The sequence below is a fragment of the Hemitrygon akajei genome, chromosome 11 (genome assembly GCF_048418815.1).
Source record: "Hemitrygon akajei chromosome 11, sHemAka1.3, whole genome shotgun sequence".
Taxonomy (NCBI): domain Eukaryota; kingdom Metazoa; phylum Chordata; class Chondrichthyes; order Myliobatiformes; family Dasyatidae; genus Hemitrygon; species Hemitrygon akajei.
The window spans coordinates 174,901,177-174,907,887 of NC_133134.1; positions in this window are offsets into that span (position 1 = coordinate 174,901,177).

Genomic DNA, 6,711 nt, shown 5'->3' on the forward strand with positions numbered 1-6,711 from the left:
TTTTGCACCGTGGACTGGTTTAATATTGACAATATTCTTGCAGACTGGGCGACAGGGGGGGCGGTGGGGGTGTTAATCACAACCAGAATATAGGTGATAAGTCAATTATAAGTCACTTATAAGTGGCTAATACACTCAATTTCATTTCTAAAAGGGCTTAACTGACGAATTTAATATTAAACACACAGCGCATGTTTTCCTCACATGAATATAGTGATAAGTCAATTAAAAAAGTCACTTATAAGTCAATAGCATCATAACATTTTAAGTAACGTACGGATATTAAACACACAGCACTTATTTTCCTCGTATGAACATATAAAATCATTGCAACACACCAGTGAGAGGATAAGGTCCGGGCCGGAGGTCTCCGTGCTGGGGCAGTGACGGTTGCAGTCTGGAGAGAGCGACCGACTGAGCGAGCAGGAGTGCGACAGGGCGTGTGCCTGCCCCCCTTGTAAGTAGGATCTATTGGCCGACAAAAGTTTGACTCAAGGGATGACTTTCAGTAGATTGCAGCGAGGTAGCTGCTCTGTTACTTACAAAACCCTGAGCCCGAATTAGGTTGTCTGTGAATATTTTAGCACCGGGTTCCCCACGAACATTCGGTGTGCTGAGCAGGATTAGAGGCGGCGTCCATCTATCTGTGCTCCAGGCCAGTAGCAACAGCACTTCTTGCTGGCCACGTGAGGCGGTCAGTTACCCGGGGCCAACCAGTGATCCTTGACGCGAGGGTATCACTGCGTTTAGGTGACTGATGACCTCGCATGCATTCAAGTTTAACAGTGGGCATGACAGGGAATGAGGAAAGGTGCAGCTGACTCATATCGTTTCATATCGCCAAATCATATCATTCCCTCGCGGTCCGGTAGCACATTCTTTGCAGCCCGGTACCAGTCCGCGTCCCGGTGGTTGGGGATCACTGGTCTAAGTCCTGCAGCAATCACATTGCATCCTCAGCACTACCTACCCCTCCAACTGTCTTCGTATCATCTGCAAACTTTGCCACAAAGCCATCAATTCTGTTATTCAAATAATGCATCAATACCGAGCCTTGAGAAACACCACTAGTCACCAGCAACCAACTTGAAAAGCCCCCTTTATTCCCACTCACTGCCTGTCAGCCTTTCCTCTATCCATGCCAGTATCTTTCCCGTAACACCATAGGATCTTATCTTGTTAGTAGCCTCATTTGTGGCACCTTTAGAAATGCCTTCTGAAAATCCAAGTAAGTAACATCCACTGCCTCTCCTTTGTCTACCCTTGATAGAAGCCATGCTGACTCTTACTTATTTTATCATAAATCTTCAAGTACCCTGAAACCTCATCTTTAATAATAGACCCCAGCACTTTTCCAACAACTGAGGTTAGGCCAACTGGCCTATGATTTGCTTTCTTTTGCCTTCTTCCATTCTTAAAGAGTGGATTGACATTTGCAAACTTCCAGTCCTCCAGGACTATGCCAGGATCAAGTGCTTCTTGAAAGATCATGAGCAATGCATCCGTTATATAACCATACAACCATATAACAATTACAGCACGGAAACAGGCCATCTCAGCCCTTCTAGTCCGTGCCGAATGCTTACTCTCACCTAGTCTCATCGGCCTGCACTCAGCCCATAACCCCCCCATTCCTTTCCTGTCCATATACTTATCCAATTTATTTTAAGTGACAATATCAAACCTGCCTCTACCACTTCTACTGGAAGCTCATTCCACTCAGCTACCAATCTGAGTAAAGAAGTTCCCCCTCGTGTTACCCCTAAACGTTTCCCCCTTAACTCTCAACTCATGTCCTCTTGTCTGAATCTCCCCTACTCTCAATGGAAAATGCCTATTTTCAACTAAATGTCAACTTTATGTATCCCCCTCATTACTTTAAATAGCTCTATCAAGACCCCCCTCAACCTTCTACGCTCCAAAGAATTAAGACCTAACTTGTTCAACCTTTCTCTGTAACTTAGGTTCTGAAACCCAGGTAACATTCTAGTAAATCTCCTCTGTACTCTCTCTATTTTGTTGACATCTTTCCTATAATTTGGTGACTAGAACTGTACACAATACTCCAAATTTGGCCACACCAATGCCTTGTACAATTTTACATTACATCCCAACTCCTATACTCAATGCTCTGATTTATAAAGGCCAGCATACCAAAAGCTTTCTTCACTACCTTATCCACATGAGATTCCACCTTCAGGGAACTATGCACCATTATTCCTAGATCATTCCGTTCTACTGCATTCCTCAATGCCCTGCCATTTACCATGTACGTCCTATATTGATCAGTCCTACCAAAATATAGCACCTCACACTTATCAGCATTAAACTCCATCTGCCACCTTTATGCCCACTCTTCTAACTGGCCTAAATCTCTCTGCAAGCTTTGAAAACCTACTTCATTATCCACAACGCCACCTACCTTAGTATCATCTGCATATTTACTAATCCAATTTACACCCCATCATCCAGATCATTAATGTATATGACAAACAACATTGGACCCAGTACAGATCCCTGAGGCACACCACTAGTCACCGGTCTCCAACCTGACAAACAGTTATCCACCACTACTCTCTGGCATCTCCCATCCAGCCACTGTTGAATCCATTTTACTACTTCAATATTAATACCTAACGATTGAACCTTCCTAACTAACCTTCTGTGTAGAACCTTGTCAGAGGCCTTACTGAAGTCCATATAGACAACATCCACTGCTTTACCCTTGTCAACTTTCCTAGTAACCTCTTCAAAAAATTCAACAAGATTTGTCAAACATGACCTTCCACACACAAATCCATGTTGACTGTTCCTAATCAGACCCTGTCTATCCGGATAATTATACATACCATCTCTAAGAATACTTTCCATTAATTTACCCACCACTGACGTCAAACTTACAGGCCGATAATTGCTAGGTTTACTCTTAGAACCCTTTTTAAACAATGGAACAACATAAGCAATATGCCAATCCTCCGGCACCATCCCCGTTTCTAATGACATTTGAAATATTTCTGTCAGAGCCCCTGCTATTTCTACACTAACTTCCCTCTAGGTCCTAGGGAATATCCTTTCAGGGTCTAGAGACTTATCCATTTTTATATTCTTTAAAAGCTCTAGTACTTCCCCTTTAATCATCATAGTTTCTGTAACTACCCTATTTGGTTCCCTTACCTTACACAATTCAATATCCTTCTCCTTAGTGAATACCAATGAAAAGAAATTGTTCAAAATCTCCCCCATCTCTTTTGGCTCCACACATAGCTGTCCACTCTGATTCTCTAAGGGACCAATTTTATCCCTCACTATCCTTTTGCTATTAATATAACTGTAGAAACCCTTTGGATTTATTTTCACCTTACTTGCCAAAGCAACCTCATATCTTCTTTCAACTTTTCTAACTTCTTTTTTAAGATTCTTTTTACATTCTTTATATTCCTCAAGCACCTCATTTACTCCGTGCTGCCTATATTTATTGTATATCTCTCTTTTTTCCCTAACCAAGTTTCCAATATCCCTTGAAAACCATGGCACTCTCAAGCTTTTAACCTTTCCTTTCAACCTAACAGGAACATAAGGATTCTCTACCCTCAAAATTTCAGCTTTAAATGACCTCCATTTCTCTATTACATCCTTCCCATAAAATAAATTGTCCCAATCTACTCCTTCTAAATCCTTTCGCATCACCTCAAAGTTAGCCTTTCTCCAATCAAATATTTCTAACCCTGGGTCCAGTCCTATCCTTCTCCATAATTATATTGAAACTAATGGCATTGTGATCACTGGACCCGAAGTTCTCCCCAACACATACCTCCATCACCTGACCTATCTCATTCCATAACAGGAGATCCAACACTGCCCCTTCTCTAGTTGGTACCTCTATGTATTGCTGCAAAAACTATCCTGCACACATTTTACAAACTCCAAACCATCCATCCCTTTTACAGTGTGGGCTTCCCAGTCTATGTGTGGAAAATTAAAATCTCCCACAATCACAACTTTGTGCTTACTACAAACATCTGCTATCTGCTTACAAATTTGCTCCTCCAATTCTCACTCCCCTATAATCCATCCAAATAGTCTCCCTAGACGAGCCGTCTAATCTATCCTGCCAAAGCACCGCTGTAATATTTTCTCAGACAAGCAATGCAACACCTCCCCCTTTTGCCCCTCCGATTCTATCACACCTGAACCAACAAAATCCAGGAATATTTAGTTGCCAATCACACCCCTCCTGCAACCATGTTTCACTAAAAGCTACAACATCATATTTCCAGGTATCAATCCATGCTCTAAGCTCATCCACCTTTCTTATGATGTTCCTAGCATTGAAATAGATGCATTTAAGAAACTCTCCACCTCTTCCTCTCTGTTTATCTCTAACAGTGCAAACAAATTTATTATCTTTTTCTTCCTTCTCCCCTACATCTTCAGTCTGAGCACTTCCCTTCTCTATCACCTGCCTATCCTCCCTCACACACTGTCTACTAGCTTTCTCTATTTGTGAACTAACCTCCTCTCCCCTAGTCTCTTCAAATTGATTCCCACCCCCCAACCATTCTAGTTTAAAGTCTCCCCAGTAGCCTTAGCAAATCTCCCCACCAGGATATTGGTCCCCCTAGGATTCAAGTGTAACCTGTCCTTTTTGTGCAGGTCACACCTGCCCCAAAAGAGGTCCCAATGATCGGGAAACTTGAATCCCTGCCCCGTGCTCCAATCCCTCAGCCACGCATTTATCCTCCACCTCATTCCATTCCTATTCTCATTGTCGCATGGCACAGGTAGTAATCCCGAGATTACTACCTTTGCAGTCCTTCTTCTCAACTGCCTTCTTAATTCCCTATATTCTCCTTTCAGGACCTCTTCCCTTTTCCTACCTATGTCATTGGTACCTATATGTACCATGATCTCTGGCTCCTCACCCTCCCTCTTCAGGATATCTTGGACGCGATCAGAAACATCACGGACCCTGGCACCCTGGAGAAAACTACCATCCGGGTCTCCTGACAAGGTCCACAGAATCGCCTATCTGATCCCCTAACTATCGAGTCCCCTATTACTACTGCCTTCCTCTTCCTTTCCCTACCCTTCTGAGTTACAGGGCTGGACTCTGTGCTGGAGGCAAGGCCGCTGTTGCTTCCCCCAGGTAGGCTGTCCCCCCCAACAGTAATCAAACAGGAGTACTTATTGTCAAGGGGTACAGCCACTGGGATACTCTCTGACTCTTCCCCTTCCCCCTCCTAACTATGACCCACCTGTCTGCCTCCTGTGGCCCTGGTGTGACCACCTGTCTGTAACTCCTCTCTATCAACTCCTCACTCCCTGACCAGACAAAGGTCATCGAGCTGCTGCTCCAGTTCCCTAACATGGTCCCTTAGGAGCTGCAGCTCGGCGCACCTGGCACAGATGTGGACATCCAGGAGGCTAGGAGACTCCAGGACCTCCCACATCCGACACCGAGAACAACAAGCTGCCCTCACACTCATACTTCCCCCTTTCCTGAAATAACAGGAAAAACTGAAACCTAAACCTACCTTGCCTTGCCCGTTTCCACCTAAGCTCGTTGAGCCAAAGCCCTTAAGCCTTCACTCTGTTCCCAGCTCACTCCACTGCCCGCAAACAATGCTGCCCGCTGTATAAGGCTGTGTCCTTTTTAAATCTTCCCCACTTCACTGCCCGATGTCACACGCCTGCACAGTCCCGCCTCTCTTAACTCCAATGAGAAGAAGAAAAAATCAAAATGGCTCCTGCCGCACTCCCGTTCTGATCCTCCAACTTCCTTCTCCAAATGAAACCCGATTCAGGATTTCTGCCCTTTTTAAATCTTCCCCCCTTCACTGCCCGATGTCACACATCTGCACAGTCCCGCCTCTCTTAATTCCGATGAGAAAAAGAAAAAATCAAAATGGCTCCCGCTGTACTCCTGTCCTGATCCTCTGACTTCCTTCTCCAAATGAAATCTCTTCATCGGCCTCTCTCAGGCAAAGGCAATTAAAATGAGGCGAGGGAAAGCATACACGAGGAAATCTGCAGATGCTGGAAATTCAAACAACTCACACAAAATGCTGGTGGAATGCAGGAGGTCAGGTAGCATCTATAGGGAGAAGCACTGTCGACGTTTCCGGCCGAGACCCTTCATCAGGACTAACTGAAAGGAAAGATAGTTAAGAGATTTGAAAGTAGGAGGGAAAGCATAGTGGTCTCTTTTGGAATGGACAGCATTAGAGTGGAGATTTGATTTTTTTAGCTCTTCGAGGCTTCAGTGAGGAGCTACTTGAGTGAGCTAAGGCAAACAGCTGTTGGTACATTTTTTCAGCTGATTTCTTTTTTCCTTGCTCAGTTAGAGCAGTTGGGATGCCAGGCAGGATAGTTAACTGCTGCTCTTGGGGGATGCAAGAAGGTGGAGACCTCCTGTGTCCTAATCGTGCAAGAAGTGTATCCAGCTGTAGCTTCCAACACTTGGCATTGAAGAGTTAGAGCTGGAACCGGAAGATCTTTGGATCAATCATGAGGCTAATGGGTGACAGGTAGGACATATGCAGAGGTAGTTACAGACAAAGTGCTGGACTCAGGAAACCTGGGAGGAGGTCAAGATGGTGAAAGGGTTTAAACAGCCATTGCAGAGCACCCCTGTGGACATTCCCTTCAAGAATAGGCTGGGAGATGACCTAGCCAAAGAAAGTACAGATGTCTCTGGCACTGGGTCTAGCT